Genomic DNA, 20,375 nt, shown 5'->3' on the forward strand with positions numbered 1-20,375 from the left:
TTTATGCTTGTTTATTCTTAACATAACAAGGATACATGCAGACATACACTTCTCCCCCCCGCTTCAAATGAATGTAGCTTGTTGTGAATTCATTCATTGTCATCTCTTTGGTTTACTTTCCACCAAAACTGTCTGCATACTATTCTATCTTGTGATTCAAACACTTTGAATTCCAGGTTTGTCAATGCACTGAACAGCAGTTTGAAGATATATCCTGGTTGTCCTTAGGGCCAGTCCAACTTCTTCATTTGCACCACCAACAAAAAAATAAACTATAACAATAAGTGTTCCAATTGAGAGTGAAAAGAAAATAACTACTTCACTAAGAGAAAAACAGTAGTTTTGTCTAATTTTCTTTTATATACTTTGGAACACACAAGACTTGTTGAAAATCCAGATGTGAATGCATTTTATACACAGTCAAGGAAGTGGAGCATTCCCATACAATAGCTGGAAAGCTATCATGCACACTTCAGGACTTCACCATAAAAGAGCTTGTCAACAACTGTTCATAGCTCACTGAAATTAGAACTTTACAAACAATGCAGTGTATTCTTCTGTGCCAGAAGATGGCACTCATTCTATTAAATATCTACATATATACCAAAAATATATTGTTTGAAATTATTTCTTAAAACTGATTTTGTTGATCAGTTGAGACAGAACACAAACCAATAGGAAAAATAAAAGAATGAAGGCACTGAAGGAAAAGGGAAAGGAACTCTAGGGGAACAATGAATTCAATATGTAAAATTTAAGAACTTTCTTTTTAATAAAACAACGAATTATTTGTGCCTCCTATTTAAACAAGGAAGCATACTTCTACTAAATGCAATGAATAGAAGCTTCTCTCAATCTCTTGATTTGTAGATGGTCTGCAAATTTTTAAATCAAAAATGTGGAATATGCATAGCAGATGTCATAAAAAAGTCTTAAATATGTTCTATGAATTAAGAGATGCATAGAACATGAAAAGGGAAGGGAAGGGAAGGGAAGGAGAAACACAGCCAAACAAATTTGAAATTTAACAATTTAAATTGAACTAGATGATCTCCAGGCTCCTATCCAATCCTTATATATTATGAAGGGAGGGTTGTATGATTACTCCCATATATTGAAGGGAAGTGGATGGAGGTTGCAAGGCCATGCAGGCTAACCATATTAGAGATAATTTACAAAGTAGATTATAACATGCTTTGACAGGTGAATCAGGATGGTGGTGGGCCTTTAAAAAGAGAAGTAGAAGAATAATTAGGGTCTTCCTTTGTTTTACTTGTCCCCTTTCAAAATGAAAATGGGTCCTCTTCATTGGATGCAGAGAACATGTAACCTCTTCCCAATGATTCTCTGTCTCTCCTCTCCAATCTGTACTTTTATCAGCTATGATTGCCTTGCCATCTTGATAGCTTTGGGGAGGATTAAGTAATCTATTAACTGCATTCTCTCAGATAATTCTTTATCTGAAATCCCAAACACAAGGCTGTCTCTAAAATAATCTCCTCTCCACTTGGAAACTCAATATTCTGCTAGTTCATGCAGGCCTCTAACAAATGACCTGTCTGTTTGGCTTCTCTGCTCTTTGATAAAAACAGATCTGTTTATACAGTGCATTTTTGCTAGGGATGAAATGGGCATCAGATTTGGCCATGACTATCTCATAATCATTCCTTTCACCTTTAGAGATTTATTAGCTTCTTTGCCCATCAAATACAGGAGAACTCTTACTTGTATTATTTCTTTTTCCTTGAAGAGCTTCATCGCTCATCAGTAAAACTTTCTTTCCTATTCAGTCATGCCAATGGAGTGTGAAAGCAAAAGGCCTCTGTTGATGACAAGTAAACCATGATTCTGCAGCAAGAGGGCTAAACACAAACTGCCAATACCATAATGTGCACACAGGGAGGAAACAGCACTTAACCATATTCATTGATTCCAACTTACTTTGGTTAGTCTGTATATTGCTTAGTCAATGTACATTTGTTTACATTTAACTGTGAGATTTTGGAATTTTCCTACAATAAATGTCATATTTCCCTTTTTGAAATTCAGCAATTTGATCACTGGAAATTGCTACTGAAATTTTCATGTAGCATGGATGACAATCAGAGAAGTCAAATGCAGCCGTAGGAAATGGAAGCTGATTAGAATAATGAAAATCAGTAATAAAAATTAATATAATTGTAGCTCCCCCCATTAATGGGAAAAAAAATATTCCTGCTTTTATAACCTTCTTTTCCCTCCTTCTGTCAAGACCTATGTCACTGGTGACCAGTCAGCTCAGCCAACATCCTTCTTCTACTACTTTGATCATTCCTCCTGAACTTAAGTTTCAGTTTTCCATTAAGACTCATTTCTGGTCTTTTCCCTCTTGGGAAAACCCCATCCCATCCCAAAGTCTGTGCAATTTTGTCTCTTTCCCTTCTTAATCTCTTGCTGCAAACTCACAATTGCTAATTGCATCCAGAGGCTTGCATGATTTTAGCAAATCAATAACTAAATATTTCTTATAAGAAATTTGAATGGAAAATTATACAAAAATATGTACACCTCCTTATTCATATTAAAACTGAAAATCAAACCTCTTTCTAGATCAGTCCCCTTCAATGCAATGCCATCCAGCTGTCCTAACATCTGGAGGTCACCATGTTGTGAAAGGCTGATCTAAATTAAGAAAACAGCTAATCTCAACACAATTTTTTGACAAAAAGAAAAAATGAAAGCATTCTGTAAATGAAGAAATCTAATTATTTTACTGCTATCAGCAGAAAATATAAGATTTGCACTGATTTCATTGCTGTGATGGTAAATAGACTCTGCTTCATTGTTAATAGCATTGTTTCTGTCTGCAACACTAAACACTTGATAGATGATGTAGTTTATATTATTTGATATGTTGCAGATGGCTACCCATAATCCCCAAACACCATAATTGATCTGACAGAATTGGCTGTGGACAATTCTGTTTGCATAGATATCCTATTCAATCTCATACAATATACTACATCACAGTGCAAAGTACTGTTTTTAGTAGATGTATGAGTGTATGTAGCATTTTAATGATATAATAATATGTTAAATCAGTATTACATATGCCTTTTAAATCTATAATTTTAGAATGGGTACCAACTGGTTCTAAAGCATTGTTTATAAATTACAGTGCTTAGAGATTTTTCCATGACATGTAAAATAATTTAATAGGTAACTATCTTAAATCAAGGTTCACTAGGAAAATAACTAAACAGTTGTATTGGGCAATTGTTGCATAAACAAGAAATGATGGACCGAGCACTTAAAATTAGCATGAGAAGTTGGGAATCCTTTATCAACATTTTCATCAGCCTGTTAAATAAAGAGTTCCATCCATGCTGGCTCAAAGTTATCTCTTGTTATTTATTTTCAGACTGTGTTATGCAATAAGAAAAGGAAAGAGAAAAAGAAAAAAAAAAACACATAAATTTAAAAGAAAAGTGGTCAAGCTATATGATATTTCAGAGTGTCTTTTCTGCATGTCCCTTTCCGATTAAGTCTAGTAGTCCTTCCACCATTCTGTGCAGCTCTATGTTTTATTTATTTATTTATTTATTTGTGAAATATATGCACTGCGTCAATCCAAGTGAACTCTGTTTCACAACATATATAAAATACAAGAATAATATAATAATGACATAAAATATAAGTAACTATAATAATAAAAGTAAAGCCTACCCTGATGGCTCCAGAATCAATCCTGAAAAGCCCTCAAAAGAAAAACCAGATCATTGCAGTTTTCTGGAAAGTTGAGAGGATTTTGCCCCGCCTCACCTTTGAGGATCAGCTGTTCAATAAAAGAAAAGCCTCCAAGAGAAAGCTCCAGGCATAATTCCTGGTAGGTGGGGGCCTTGACTAGGCAGCCTCTGACTGTCCAGGTTGGGAGGGCAGATTTGATCAGGAAATGGTGACTTCTTAGATTCCAAGCCCCATTCAGTAAGCGCTTTAAACGCCATGCATTTTACCTGAAAATATACTGATAGCCAATGCAGGTCCCAGTGATGGTGTAATATGGCAGCATTGAGATTGACTGGGAAGCTTCCTGGTTATGGTACAGTTTCTGGCACCAGTATTTATGATTTTTTCAGCATCATCATGAAATCTTTTTAAGTTGGCCTTGCCTTTTGGATAATATGTGTTGATTTGCTGGTGTTTTGGATTTTTGTCTGGGTCTGTTAGTTTAAAAAAAAATCTGAGTTTTTAGTGGTTTTTAAACGATTTGTTAACATTTTGGTTACTTTTTATTATAAATTTGGAATGGGTGCAGCACTGATGACATAGGACAGATTTCTTAATCTCCATAGTTTCATTTCAGCTAATTCTAATTGTCATAACCCAATGAGAGAGAGCTAAAGAAATGAAACATTTTTTAAACTAGGACTTTTTCTTTTGAAATAGTTGGTTTTGTAAATCTTCCCTATGTCTGATACATTTTTTGGAGATTATATATTTCCTTTTTGGTTGATGGTTCCACATTGTTATAGCAGATGCAAAATAAGAGACATTTTGTTGTCTGCTAAGCTCAGGCAGATCTCTCTTCTCTATTTCCTCCCTCACCTGAGAATTTGAATGGGCTACCTAACTGCTTATACAGATGCCCCCTGAAGGTTAGAAAAACAAAAGCTGTGGTTAGAGCTTAATTTCATTTTTGAACAGCTTGAATGGTCTCAGTGACCCTCAGGGTCATTGCAGTTTTTTCACAAAGGTTGGCAGATGTTCAGATTTGATAAAAATTGCATGCATGGACATAAACCACTGAATGAATACTTTACTTCAAGATCTCTCAGTATTTCAATAAAATTCTTTAGGCATTATATAGCATTATAAAGTGTTTATAAAGTGCTGAATATTTCTGGGGCATTACAAATAAAAAAAAAATCCTAAATTATTGTTGCATTCAACTCTGCATACAGTGGACTTCATTTCTCTTTTATTTCATTTATTCACTGAATTAATTTATCATGAGAGACCAAGAAGAAAAGGTAGAAAAAGAAAGGTGATTTAAAAGAGAGAGAGGAGAAAGTTGAAAGTCACTTTCTGTTTCTGTTCTCTATTTTCACTTTTATAGTTTTTTTTTTCTTTTTTCTTTAGTTCTATCTTCTAGCTTTTCTGTAATTTCTATTTTGTATTTTAACTATACTTTGAAATTTAATAAAGTTCTTATAAAAAAGAGAGAGCGAGTAGGGAGGGAGATTGTTTAACACGAATTGAATCCAACTATTGCTATCCATCAATAGAATGGCCGCCATTGGCTAACAATTCTATGCCAAGTTCAGAGGTAGAGTGGGAACTACCATTGCATAAGGAATCCTTCCCTAATGTAAAGTTAGAAGTCACCCACAAATACAAACTTTTAAATGAGCTATATGGCACTATCAGCTTATATAGTCTTGAAGCCTTACCCCACACCAACCATGTTCTTTATACCAGTGTCATGACATGCTTTGTGTTAGCCCAGTCTTCAACATGGGGTGAAGTGGGACACACGAGGTATTTTCAGGGACTGTTAGGCAGAACATGCTGGATATGGGGCAAGGCTTTAGGGCTATTTAAGTAGACAGTGTCCAATTGTCTGCTTCCTTTACTCTAATTTCTACCCATCCTGAGTGCTAAATTATCTGATCTGACCAAATATGATTTTTTTTTCCAAATCTGCCAACAAGCCTTTTTTCCCCCACCTACTCAATTGGTATTAGAGAGCAGGTTTGGGGGCAATTAATTGTCTTGAGGTTAATTCAATCACAGTTTATTTGATGGTAAGAATGCTTTGAAAATCTGGATAGGGAGTGACATTAAGACTTTTAGCATATTTATGATAACTTGCTCAGGATTCAAGGGCTCATCTTCATGTTATCTTGAATTTTAACTTGCAGACTATGTTGTAGTGTATAAATAAATGTCACCCAACTCTGCCCACCTACTTGAGCCATCTCTACTTGAACTGCATTTAGCTTAATAAGACGCCTACAGGAAACAGCTCACAGAGACAAGAAATACACAGAAACGTACATGGATAGGACATGCCCTTTTACTCTATATATACATGAATAAAATACCTTATTGTTTGCAGACTGCTGCTTGATTTTACATGAACAAATAAAGCCCTTTCAGCTAAGTGTGTATATCTGAAGTTCCTTTGAATTTCGGATTTGATCATGCCACTATTCTAGTTGGCAAGATGGTGCCTCTGTAAAAAGGAAGACTTGATAGTAAGCTTCCCTTTTCATGTAGAACAAATAGCATTATTGGTTGCTTATCATCAGAGACACACCAGGGAGGAACATAGCATTTGTCACAATCAAATCATGTTCTAAAGGAGTGTCTCTTTGAGTTTGTACATTAGTGTCAGTAATAAATCTTTGGTTCCTTCAAAGAACCTCATTAATTAATATGTCAGTGAAACTTTCTGAACTGTCAGAGGAATTAGGAATAGAGCACATACCTTTTGTGTTACACAGATGGCTGGCCGGGAGTGCAATCATTGTCATTTTGAAAATAAATAAGTAAATGTTACTAATTCTGTGATTTTATTATTATTCATCTGTAATGAATGTTTTTACACTATAGACTTTATTCACTAGAATACAAGGTTATAAAAGCACACACTGAGGTTCCCAATGAGATGTTAATGTTAGTATTATGGGGGCTTGATGTTACTAAGCATATGCTAATCTTAAATATGTTTTTGATTCCTCTTCATGAAATCCAGTAAGGAACATGAGAGAGCATTGGATTTTGCTAAGAGAATACAATCGATGGCAAAGTATACTATATTACATTGTTTTTGTGCTATTCTAAATATTATTCAGAACCAGAGGCAAAATGGGCTAAGTGCTTCTGCATAATATTGTAGAATAGAGTAGCTATATTGAAAGGAATTACAGGTAGTCCTTAGTTAATGACCATTCGTTCAGCGATGTTCAAAGTTATGGCAGCACTGAACCAATGGTACTTAAACCCAGTCCCTGAAGTTACAGCCATTATGGTGCCCCCAATGTCACATGATCAAATTCAGGTGCTGGCAGCCCACCCACACTTACAACCATAGGGGTACTTCATCTCCCCCCACCCGCCTATTGTGCCCGCTATCTCTGCCCTTTTGGCCGCCCTGAACAGCAGCATTGCTTGGCAGCACTGGGGCTGAAGTGAGGCCCAGGGCCTTCAGCAGTCTCAGATGACTGCCACCCTGGGCCTCTATGGGCCCACTGGCACCACCATCACCACCAGTGAGGAGTGCCGCCTCAAGTCCTATACCATGGCCAGTCATCCCAGTGCCACAGAGCAAAGCCCCAGCTGCCCCCACCATCCTGTGCTCTGTTGGCCCTGCTGCCCCCAGCTGACCTTCACCATCTTATTCATGCTGCTGCTGACAAGGCATACCCAACCTAGAGAAGCACACATGCAGACTTGGGAAGAAAGCCTGGCACAGCCAGCAGCTGCCTCACATAGGGCCAGGCTATCCATGCGTCATCAGCAGTGGGAGGAAGAAGATGGTGAAGGTCAGTTGGGGGCAGCTGGGCCAGTGGAATGCAGGGCACTGGGGGCAACTGGGGCTTTGCACTGTGGATCTGGATGGCTGGCCATGGCGTGGGGCTTGAGGTGAACTCCATGGTTGTGGTGGCAGCATCAGTGATGCTGGGGCTTAAATAGAGGCCTGGGTAAACTGGCTTTAAGTGAGGAAAACATGTTCCAAAATTTCAGGGATAAAATGCAGAGGGTAATCATAAAAATATATTTGCTTAATTTGTTACATGTTGAGTGTCCCATAGATAGAAAATGGCAGACTAGGAAAAGGAAATTGGGAATACGTGTGGTGCTCATACATTTCAATAATAATCACTTTACTAGAGTTCCTTTTTTTAAGGGCTAGATCCACACTTTTCATGAGGATGTGTAGAACTTTTTCAAGTTCCTCTGCTTTTTGTGGTTGCCTTTGAAGCATCAGCTGTAGCTTTGCAAGCATGCCTGAAAACCATAATTAACTAGAAGATAGTTAAATGTCAATCAAATGGAACATGTGTAATGTCTTCTATAGCTTACAAATGCAATTCTTTTCCTGATATAGTAACTTTTGGAAATGCCCATATTTTACCATGCGGTTTGAATCTTGCCCTAGTAGAGGCCATTCTTTCTCAGACCCATAATTAACTATTTTTCTGATTTCAATGACCTGTTCTTGGCCAACCATTTTAGAGATAATTCAGTAGATGGTTAACATCAAAAACCAGTATGTGTTCTGCAGTTCATCCAAGCCTCTACAACCTGTATTAGGTTCTCCTGGAAGATAAAGCCAGTATCAAGAGGTAATGCCTAGGCCCCTTAAAACTTATAAAAGAATGCTACTAGCCCAAGCAATCAAGGGAACAAACATTTTAAATCTAAAATCTCTATCTATGTGTCCTATCATTTGATAGCAACAATTATTAAACCAGATTGAGATCCATAGTTTTTCAAACTTATGAAAAATAAAATTGCAAGTTTCCATTCTATAATGAATTTCACTGATCCTGAGTTTATAAATTGTGAAGGGAGCTTGTTTGTATTATTATTGTGCTGCATAAACCTGTGCTATCATTTGCTTTTGTTCTACTGCACTTTCATTTTCTGTGTCACAAACAACCAAGAAAAGCTAATTATCAGAGAACCTAATTATTGGTAGTTTAGGAAATAAACACAAAGTTTAACAGAGTTGCATTTTAAACAACCATATTAATCAAAGGACCTAATCAAGTTATTGAACATTACATTAGCTTATTTAAAAATTGATACCACATCTTGAAAATGATCCCATAAGCAAAGCTCCCATGTCTCACTGCCATTATTCAGCTCTAGTTTATTATATACCTCTAATTTCTAATCTGCTTGAAAGCTACTCATCAAAGTTCATCCACCTGACAGGCATACCTTAATAGTATGAGGGGCCAAATTCAAATTAAAATGTTCATGCTCACAACAAAGGTGGTTTAAAATATAACGTTCAGTACATGCACAATGATATCACCTCTCAGCATGATATCATTGTGAGTTCAGTAGTTCAGTCTTGCAATATATTATGCAGAAATAATGGAAGTTAAAAGCCCCAGCTACATAAGGATAGCAAGAATGGCCACTGTACAATCTTCATATTTCTAAAGATGTCTTACCACCAACTAGAAGGCCATAAATTAAGAGATATATGAATCAACTAAGATTCTATTCAAATTTACAATTTGATTCAAAGAACTAATTAGATTTGTGATATAGTTCAAACAGTCCAGTTAATTCAGTTTAAGTTTATGATTTAAATCATTGAATCAGTTCACATCAAAAATCTAATCTGATGTGTTTGCATGCACCAATGTTAATTAATCTGAACTGTCAAATTAATTTGGTAATTCAATCAAATATTCAGTATGAAGGTGTGATCTGATTAAAATGCCAGTGAATTGACATCAAAGCTTCCTATGGACTGGATTTAGCCCATGACCCAGTGTTTACATACTAATGGGAACGAAGAAGGAAGGAAGGAAGGAAGGAAGGAAGGAAGGAAGGAAGGAAGGAAGGAAGGAAGGAAGGAAGGAAGGAAGGAAGGAAGGAAGGAAGGAAGGAACCACAAACAGCAGAGTATCAGCACTGAGATCATTATAAGCATCATTATACCCTCAGAGGGCAATGAAAGAAGGAATTGAGGAATATACATTTATTTACAGTGTCATACATAGCAGATAATGCCCAGTAAAGAAAATTAGAAAGATGTTGTCATGTTTAGTGAGAAAAAAAAAATTGGGAACCTTTTAAAATTTTGGATCTGTCCAAGGGAATGAGAATAGAAGCTAACTTATTACATCTAAGCCCACTTAGTAGTGCTAAGAAGGGTTTAGCTCCCCATATGAGTGTTGGTGAACAGGTCCTCTATTCCAGAGTTGCACTACATATCACTAAACAGCTATCCTCTGTGAATACAGTGTGATTGTCTATAGTGGAGAGTTTTTATATGCATATATGAAGACATTCTTTGCAAACCCAAATTCTCAGGGTTCCAGGTTGTAATCTTTGTGTGGATGCAAAGCTTCCTTGCTGCAGAAAATCATGGTGTATTCATAAAGATTTGCCTCTTTGCTGACATCACATGCAGCTGCACAGTGGAGAGGGGCAAAAGACATCTAAAAGATTCTAAGCTGCAAGATAAAACACAGGTTTTGATTAAGAGAATTTCATTCAGGGACTGAGCCATTCATACTTCATACCAAGAATTTACTTATGACACTGATGCTTAATTTGATATATTAATAAGAATTAATTAATTTGATATAAGAGAAATAAGAAATTGCAAATTCTGCCAAATCTGCATTTCTTTATTTAAGTCTGAAAGAAGGTTACATTTGTAATAATTATATAAGTGCAGATACCACTCCATGAGATTAGGAATCTTGGATTTACTTGAACAATCTTCTTCATAACTGTCCATAGAAGTCTAAATGCATATACTGTATACTCACACATTTTTTATAGATCTTGAAACAGATGTTAATAAATTGGATCTGAAGACTATGATATGATCATGCTTCTCCCATGGAAGATTATGCTCACAAATATCATTCAGAAATACCAACTTAAGCTTTGCTTTATTTGCAGTTGTATATATAATAACCTGTGTTACAAAGTAAAATGTATTTCCTCAAATTTTAACAGAAATAAGTGAAATACCATTCTTTTCTGGTTGTTAATGCAAATTTTCCCTTTTATAGTTTCAAAAACTTGGAACAATCAACACACAGGTTATGGAATCATAGTCAAGTGACATATTTCTCAAGCAAATACTTAGTTAACATCTGCTTTCTTTACTTCAAACAATCCAGCTTTTTTCAGCTTGTCAAAGCAAGGTAACTGTTCTTTATATCTGGTTTAAATCATAAGATGTTGTGTATGTAAAGCAGCTTCAAGTCAAAGTTTGAATGTTGTGCTTGATACATTTGAAAGTCTAATTTAAATCTATATTCAAATACCTGGATTCATACCCTGAAAATAAATATGTCTAAATTAAAAAAATAAGTAACTTGGGAAATAAATAAATAATCTGTTGAATGGAAGCAAGACCTTTTCAGTGGCAGCACTCTTAACTATAATTTTCCTCCCAAAAAGGTGAGCAGCAAAACCTTATTATTGGGTGTGCTTTTTAATGTATTCAGTATATTATTGAACATTTTAACTCTACCTCTTTCAATTTTAAGATTTATTTTTTAATTGTTATTTGATTGGACTTCTGATTTTATATATATATATCCTAGAAATTGGTTTATAGGTTCTTAGGCGAAAAGTGATATACAAATGTTTCTGTAACTAAAACATAAAATATTGTTGTTCAGTTCATTTGCCAGTTATAAACCTATAACCTAATGAAAATGCACTAGAAATATCACAACTGAACCAAGAAACAGCTGGATGGTGCCATCAAACACTGATTTCACTGGTAGCTAGTACCAGATGATGAAACTGGGGGAAAAAATGGCTGGGGAAAGCAACCCATTCTTTCAGTTCTTGATGCTACAGATTTGTAGGGGAATCCTTTATTGCAAACAAAGGAAACTTTATTAATTCCATACTCTATTATTATGTCAGTAGCAGTTCTGACTCTTTGCAAGGAAATGAATTCCTGAAACCATGTGATACAGGTGAGTTCAACAGACAGAAAGAAGCAAGAAGCTGGTCCTGACACAAAAGCAAATACAAAATAATGGTGCCTGGATTTTCATTTGCTTTGATGATGTATCTCAGCATGTAAGAGAAAGGAAAAGAGCAATGTATATTGGTGGGATGGAGATGAGGAAGAATGATATCCAACAGAGGCGTTAAAGGCAATTATCAGGGAGTACGTTAGACAGAGAATATCATTAACTGGAAACTGCATTAGAGAAAGACAAACCACTCTGGGTTAAAAAGGGGAAAGGAAAAAGACTGAAAACCATGAAATAGATCTTTGCTGTCACTGCAGCATTTACAGATTCAAAAATCTTACACATATATTCTGACCATAAAGTGTTTCACATTTTTTTCATCCTTTTGTCTGTTGATCAGTCGATCACAGATAATAAAGTATTTACTGCATTATATGCTTTCTATTAAGATATACCATTTCTATTTCCAAAAAATATATATTTTTAAATATCCTCTTTGGTATTTGGGAAGGTATATTCCTTGTTGCCTGCTCTTTATGTAACACACACAAGCTCTGCATTTTACTCTGAAGACTGACTCTTTTTTACCAGAACCATTTATATCCCACTGATAACATTGAAGAATGAATGAATATATATATATATATATATATATATATATATATATATATATATAAATATATATATATATATCTCAAAGCTAATAAATGTGAAATCCTCTTACTACACTCAAGATATCAAGGCAAGGTGGATACATTTGAAAAATTGCTCAAATACGTCAGAAAATATAAAAATCAATATGCTATAACAGCTAAAAAGCATCTTCAATTTTGTCTTCTTATTGTTGAGTGTAGGTGGTGAGGGCTTTGTGAAATGGCACAAGGTTGCAAAAAGCTATTATACTTCTAGATGGGCATTGTGAGGAATACATGAAGCCCACATGTGGGCCTTTGAAGGCATACTTCAGAAACAAAAGGGAGCTGATATTTGCTCATTTAGCAGAGAGCAGGAAGCTCTTCATGTGACAAGATGGGCTGCAATAGTGCATGCACTTATACCAAGTAAAAATAAAAATAGCATTTTTTCTTCTTCTTCTTCTCCTCATACTATTCCCTGTTTCTACCATTTCCAGGCAAGCAAACAAGCACACTTTCCTAACTCTTTTCTTCCCATCTGTGCACAAAATTCCTGTTCTCTAAACTCCAAGGAATTGTCAGTGAACTGTGCCCAGACTTTCAGATCATTGTCTGGAAGAGATATGCCCAGTCCCAGTATCCCAGCTTTGGTTGATCATATATATAAACAGGAAAAGCAACAGCAACAACCAAAGGTGACTTGTGTGAAATGCCTGCATGTGGAAGCTGCACCTGCAGAGGATTGGATGAGACTGCAGAAGTGAATAATCATTTCCTTGATGGGAAAACATTTCTGTTGGAAACTAAAGGGAGAAAAAAAGATGATGGGGTGAATAAAGTCAATGATGGCCTCATCTGTTTGAATGCAATGATCATTTATCATTTTCACTTAGAGGGAAAATGAGTTGATAAAATTAGAGTATCTTCTTACAAAGGCTTTGCTTCAGACAGGAGATAATTTACCAACAGAAGGATTCAATTGGATGCAGCTGTTCCCAAAAACTAAACAGCAGAATCCATATACAATATAAAGCAAAAGGAGCCATGACAGAAGAATGAGTTGATCACTGCATCTTCCACATCCTCTACAGTTAGTGCTTATTGAACAAGTGCTTTGCATATGGGATGGTTTTCTCTAGTTGAGTAGGTGATAAATGGATGACATCATTGGGTTGGGAGGTTAGATGGGTTTAATATCAATTACACTTCTCCCCTTGAAGTGCAATAAGCATGGTGTTCAGTGAATGCACATGCTACATTTTCCAGTCATAAAAGTGCTTCTTTTAGTGACCTTACCATGTCTGGTTATGTTAGTAATGAACTACAGCAATTTGTGAACTTGGATTCAATTCTAGGTTCCATGGGATTGCAGAAGTAGGAGAAAACAACTCTAGATAACTGTAATGGTTTGTTTAGAGCCAGAGAAATATTTAGGAAGTGGTTTTGAAAACAACAACATACATATTCCTCAGTTATCTGGGAAGTAAGCAGCGTACTCCTCAGTAACAAGGAGGTCGTTAGGAAAAGGCCAAGGATATCTCCACCCTCCACCCTATTAGACTGAAAGCAATCTAGCTGTTGAGATTTCTATAACTTATTCCTTACCTTATCTTGTTCAGAAAAATACTCAGGGACTCTTGCTTTTAAATGAATTGGCTACCAATAGCCTGACACCAATGCTATCACCCAGAAGCTTCAGCGGATCATTTTCAGAACATTTGTCTAAGCAAGAGCTCCACCATGAAAAAAATCATTCTGCTCCCTACAGAATAGCAGTATGCTCCCCCTGGAACTCTAAAAGAAAAAAATGTTGCCATGTGATTTCTTTATTAACTGCCAGCACTCACTTTGAGGATCTACATTTCCCCCCCCCCCCCCAACCAGGGCAACTTCCAGATGTGTGGGTTTCAGCTCTCAGAATTCTGAATAGTTACCATGGCTTTGAGGTTGGTCATGCAGTGGGGGAAAGTGCTTTTGGCCCTGCAGATCATGTTAGATTGCAGTTTTTGGCCCAGCAGTTCCAGGCAGTATTTCCAATGGTTAGAAAGCTGGAATAACCCAGCTTTTGGGATTCCTCACCTGATATCTGAAAACAGTTTGGACTATATTGTGGAGGCAATTTACCCTTTTCTCTGACATTTTTATTTTCCATACTGGAGAAACAGAGAGAAAGAGAAGGAAGAGCTCTTATGATTCTGAGTTTTTTTTTTCCCCAACCAATGTATTTTTTTATTATTCTTCCTAATTTTCCCCACTTTTGAAATCCCACTGGATTTGTTTATGTCATCCTAAGATCTTTGCTATCCTTAACTCATGAAGTATTCTCTTTAGTAATGAACTTCAGAGTCACTTTGAGGCAGGGCTGCAACTAGGGTCTGTGTCACCCAGGGCAAACATGGATTCCATGCCCATTTTGGCACGCCCCCCCCCCAGTGCTCATTTTGGCACCCCCCCCCAGCACGGCACCTGGGGCACATGGCCCAGTTGCCCCCCCCCCCCCAGTTGCAGCCCTGATTTGAGGTCAGGCTTAGACAGAGGCTAAGGAAAGTGTGCAAATGAGATTAGTCCATTCTGATATTTTGAGAGAAATGACTAAGCACTGAAATCTTGAACTAGTCTTAAATCTTTGTGCAGCTTATGGTGAATATGGGAATGCATCATGAGAAGTTTTATAAAAGTATATCACTGCTTTCAGCCAAGCAATGGTTCATTCTCAGAACTGGATTTAGAAGAATATGATTTCTGTCAGCAAATGATTATAGAAAATGAAAATAAAGCTATATAATATATTCATTTCCTACAGGGCATACCAATAAAAAGCCGCAGTCCTAAATTATTGCCATTGGTGTGCTATTTTAAAAGGATGAAGGCTTTTTTATTATCAGAAAACCTAAAATAAACACAACAACTTTGCTGCTTTTTAAAAACTGCTTTCTGTCATGGCCAGAAATTCAGAACTATCCATTTGAAAAGGCTGTAAAGGCTAGGCATAAATGGGAAAGTATATTTGATTGTGCCTTTTACTGTTCCTGTGATTTATAAAGGTGACTGTGTCATATGTTTTTTCTTCCAGTTTTTTTTTTTTTTCTTTCTTTCTGATGGCTTGTTATGTTAAAAGCTTTGAATAATGCAACCTGGATGAGTAAGAAAATTTCTGGAAAAAAGATTGGAGTGCATTGGAAAAAACAACAACAATTGACTAATTATCTTTGAATCCAGGTGGGGTAACATTGGCAGGCAAATTATAACTCACAGTTGTGGTCTCAGAGAGGCTGGTCATGAATGATACAAAAGGGTGGTTAGTCTGTTAATTTTCAGAAAGCTCTTCCTAAAATACTTGTTTCAAAAGCAAGTAGTTGGGAGAAGGGAAACAGAGCATCTGGACAGTGGGGATTTAATACTATAACTGTTTTTGACATAGATAAGGATGATAGAATTGTTTTGCCTCTTTTTTCCTATTTCTGCAGCAGGAAGTTTCAATATGAGTAAGTTTTTTGAGTCTGACTTCCATTTTTAAATAACTCCAATTTTAAAAAAGACAAATGGCCCTTGCAACTTATGGTAGGCACTTTGGTTATCATCCCTTCTAAAGATTAGATAGTTGTGAAAGATCATATTCTTGCAGGAAATAACCTCGAGTAAATTATACCACTGTCTTGGGGGTTGTGCAGTGCTTCAGCTTCCAAGACAAAAAGTGCCTTGGAGGTTGGGGGAGGGGGCCTTTCTCACAGCCGCTGTCGGCAACTCCTTAAAGCAAGCGTGCCTTCTCCTGCATTACAGGCCTGCGCTCTGCATCTGCTGCATAATCTCAGAAGAAAACACATTTGGGTAACTATGGAGGACCACAGAGATGACCTTGGAGGAACTAAGTGATGATTTAAGCCAGGGACAAGAAAAGAACATTAGAAAGAAATTTCAAATGGCTCTGCCTTAACTCCCTTGAGTATAAGAGGAAGGGAAAATGCTGCTAGGATTTCAAGATTCTGTTCCTACAACCTTGTAGCGGCAATGCGGAAGACCATTGTTATTTCAAGGAGTTAAGTGACATATTTTTATTTTCTCCCTCACACAAAGAAGATTAGAGTTTATGTTGAGTTATGCTGATGCTTAATTGGCTTGTTTTTATTTCTACTTGGCATGAGGAGGGGGGAGATAAAACCACAAGACAGAAAGTTTGTAAGTCCACTCTTCCAACAGCCCTCCAGAACATATCTTTGTTTGGAGTGGGGAGAGAGATAAGAGAAACCCCCCAGATTATTTTGTTAAGATCTGTAAAACTTCCCAGGCTCTTGGATGATGTCATAGACATGTGTTTTTGGGCCTTGGCAAGCTTCCTAATCAAGGTCAACATGGTCCCAAGGTTTATGGGCCAGACTTGGATAAAACCGTTGGGATTGTTTGGGAGCTTCTGTACAGACCCAGAGCACTGGTGCTGTAGAACAATTGCCACCCTAGGGGCCTCCCTGTTGCCTTGGTCAGGAGGCTCCTGGCAGCATAAAAGGGATTGGGTATCAGCTTGCTTATGTATGTTATGGTTTCTTTCTTTATGCTATGCTTTTTATACTTTTGTTTAATCTGCAGTTTAGGATTTTGGTTTAAACTGTGTTTCTGGTTTAAACTGTGTTTCTGTTTAACTCTGTTTGCTTAAGTTTATAATGAAGCTTAAAGTTTCTTTATCCACTGGCATGCTTATTGTCTCTCGATCTAAAAGAACCAATTGTCTGAGCACCAGATCACTGCTTGGACATTTGGCAGAACAAACCTCTGTCAGCAAAGTGTAGTTCCAGTATTTCTTGTGGAGACTGTTTTCTGATCTGGCCCAGCTCAAAGGGCCAACAATGGGAGCTGCCAATGGGGCTACATGAGTTTGTCTGCTCACTCCAAAACATATTTTGCCTTCAGATCTGAAGCACTGTGTAAACTTAATAGATGAGGGATATCATTTATGTGGTAGAGAATGGCTCCATACCTTTCAAGAAATATAGTCTGAACTATAACTGTGTGCCAACAACCAACTGTGTGCCAGCATCCATGTTACTTTTGCCTATCCATGTCAGAAACTTTAATGCAACCTGGCAGGCAAAAAAAGAAAAAAGAAAGTTTACCAGCTAAGAGCCCGAAGCTAAGATCAGAAAGTATGTTCTTGTCTCTACTTTATTTTCTGCATTTGTACTATATGGCTATGCCACATCGTATCTGCAATGTTGTATTATTATAGGTAACTTTAATCATAAGAGTCCCCCCCTGTGAGGGGGAGATGGGTGGTGAGTAAATTTATAAATAAATATTTTTTTAAAAAGTAACCACTGTATGTGAAACATTTTGCTGAATGCATAAAAAATAGTATTTGTGAAGCATCTAATTTTGCAAACCAGCTCCTACTGTTTACCAATATATTAGGCTTGGAGAACAATAGATGGGTCAGACTGTTGTGCTCAATCCAGGGTCTGAGCAGGGATGATTAAAACAGAGTCAAGATGAGGGTGGAGCCACCAAGTTTGAAACCCTGATCTTTCTTAAAAAATGTGCAGGGCTCAGGTTGTGCAGTTTGATTAAATCTTTCAAGTTTTATGCAGGTATTGAGATTACAAGAGAGGGTAGGAATTTTACTAGGGACCAGAAGAACCTACTGTAGTTTATGTTGCTAAGCCATATGTCGCTATTGTCCACATGCATCACTATTGTCTGGCTGAGGATGAATTAGAGTTGAAGTTAAGTAATGTCTGAACAGGATACTCATAATCTAAACCACAGGGAGTTATGTTGTTTAAATGTTCCCTTACTTAAGGACATTATTTTATACCTCTGATATTGCATATTTTACTTCATTAAAGTCATTCTTCCCCCTACCCCTCCAGTTCTATAATTTATCAAATGTGCTGGAAAATACCCAAAAAGCCATTGATATGGGGGACTATTTAACCCAAATTCTCTAAGGCACAGAGAAATGCTCTTAACAATATTTTATTTTCTTATTTCTTATTTTTATTTTTTGTTGTTGTTTTTTTTATGTTTCTTACCAGTAGCAAATACAGTGCTTGCCTGCCTGCTTGCTTGCCTGCTTACCTGCCTGTTTTTGTTTTGTTTTGTTTTAATTTCAGGAATAGCTGTACCTATTATTGTTTTAGAGTACTGTGTCTAGGTCATAAGGTTACAGTGTAATGGGAAATATATGGGAAAATATATACAAAGTTGACTTTTTGGGCAAAAAAGAGGCAGTGTGACCAAAACAAGATCTCTGATTTTTTTTTTCATAAATACACATTTTCTGAAAAAATGCACACACAATTATTTATATTACTTCAATTAAATTCATCATTGTTCATTTGCATTGCTCTTAGCATTACTGTTACCTAATTTGGGGGAAAAAATGTCATGAACTTTCATTTTGCTTGTACATGGTCCACCTAAACCTATATTCTCCATGATCAAGGTATATCCCCGACCAGTTAAATATATTCTCTTTTCTCCAGTATTATGATTAAGGAATGTTGATTAAGGAATGTAGTACATTCCAAAGTGCTCAGATGCTTTGCACAGCATCATCTCTAACTCTTAATTTGCAGAACGATCTAAGGCAATTTTATTATTGGACCTTCATGGAATAAATACAACTCAAATTTATTAGATCTTTTACTAAAAACCAATTGATTTTTTTTAAAAAATAAGACAAGTGGCTAGCTATTTACATGTTTCAGCCTTCCTTTCTGCTGAACCAGATACCAGATAAAATTAAATTTGTCATACATCACATTCATCTGTTGATCATTGGTTCTCAGTGCCAAATGCTGAGAATATGATATGTTCTCAAGAGACATTGCCCATATTCTTTTCCTCTATCAAAGTTGCCTTTGCATTGGATATTCCTCTGTTTAATAGGCAAATATCTTTCACATAAATAAATAGGAAAGATGTCACTTTATGGTTTATCAAACCCTGTCACTCCAAAACAAGGCCAATATATGCTCTTTTGGGAGGGAAGAGCAGGAGAGATAAATAAGAAGTAGGGTTGCCAAGAAAAAAGGATGATGTGAATATTATAAATCAGGAGAGGAAAACCTATGAGTGCCTAGATGTTCCCAGGCCATAACTTCCAGTGACTCCAGCCAGTATGTTTACTTGTAAGAGAGTTATAGTTCAGCAAAATTTGGTGAGGACAGGAGTCACATAAACATATAGGAATAAAATAAGAAGATGTCACTGAGCATCATAGAAAATTAGAGTTGTCATATATTTGTGTATTGATATTGGCATGATTGAATAAATTGTCCCTTTGTATCAGAATTCCAAACCCAAATATTGGGAGGAGGGACTCTGGCTGAGATTTAAGTCATTCTGACTTAATGGCTGTAACTCAGTTGTAAGTGCATGGTATGTACACAGAAAATCCACAGTCAATTCTGGGCAATTTTGCATAGGCTGAAAAACCTTTCTGTCTCTAAAGTTAGGAAACCACAGTTGGTCAGTGTGCAAACAGCTGGTCAATATAAATAAAAACCCACTTTTTATACTTGCTGTAAAGTCACATTTTCATTCTTTCAAAGTACTATTTTTGTTTCTTTGTTTCATCTGCAGATGACTAATTGGGTACTTCAGTGACAATAATAAAGAATACATGTAGCTCAGGGTTGAACTGCCATGGACTAATGGCATTACATCTGTAGGAAAACAAACAAGCTCAGCAAGAACCCAACAGTACTTCAATTAATGTATCAATGAGTTGGCTCAAAAAGAAGGTACACCTGCAGAAGGACAAGGGAGGCAAATAAGGCAACAGGTTTAGAAACCCAGAGACCGAATGTTCTAGTCCTACCTTAGGCATGGAAGCTGGCTGGATGACCTTGGGCCAGTCACATTCTCTCAGCCCAACTCACCTCACAGGGTTGTTGTTGTGGGGAAAATGGGAAGAAGAAGTATTAGTATTAGGTATGTTCGCCGCCTTGAGTTACTTGTAAAAATAATAAAGGAGGGATAGAAAATAAATAAATAAATACATATAAATAAATAAATGATGGAACATGGCATAATGTCATTATGCAAATGCCACAACTTATGTACT

The sequence above is a fragment of the Candoia aspera genome, chromosome 2, assembly GCF_035149785.1.
Source record: "Candoia aspera isolate rCanAsp1 chromosome 2, rCanAsp1.hap2, whole genome shotgun sequence".
Lineage (NCBI taxonomy): Eukaryota > Metazoa > Chordata > Lepidosauria > Squamata > Boidae > Candoia > Candoia aspera.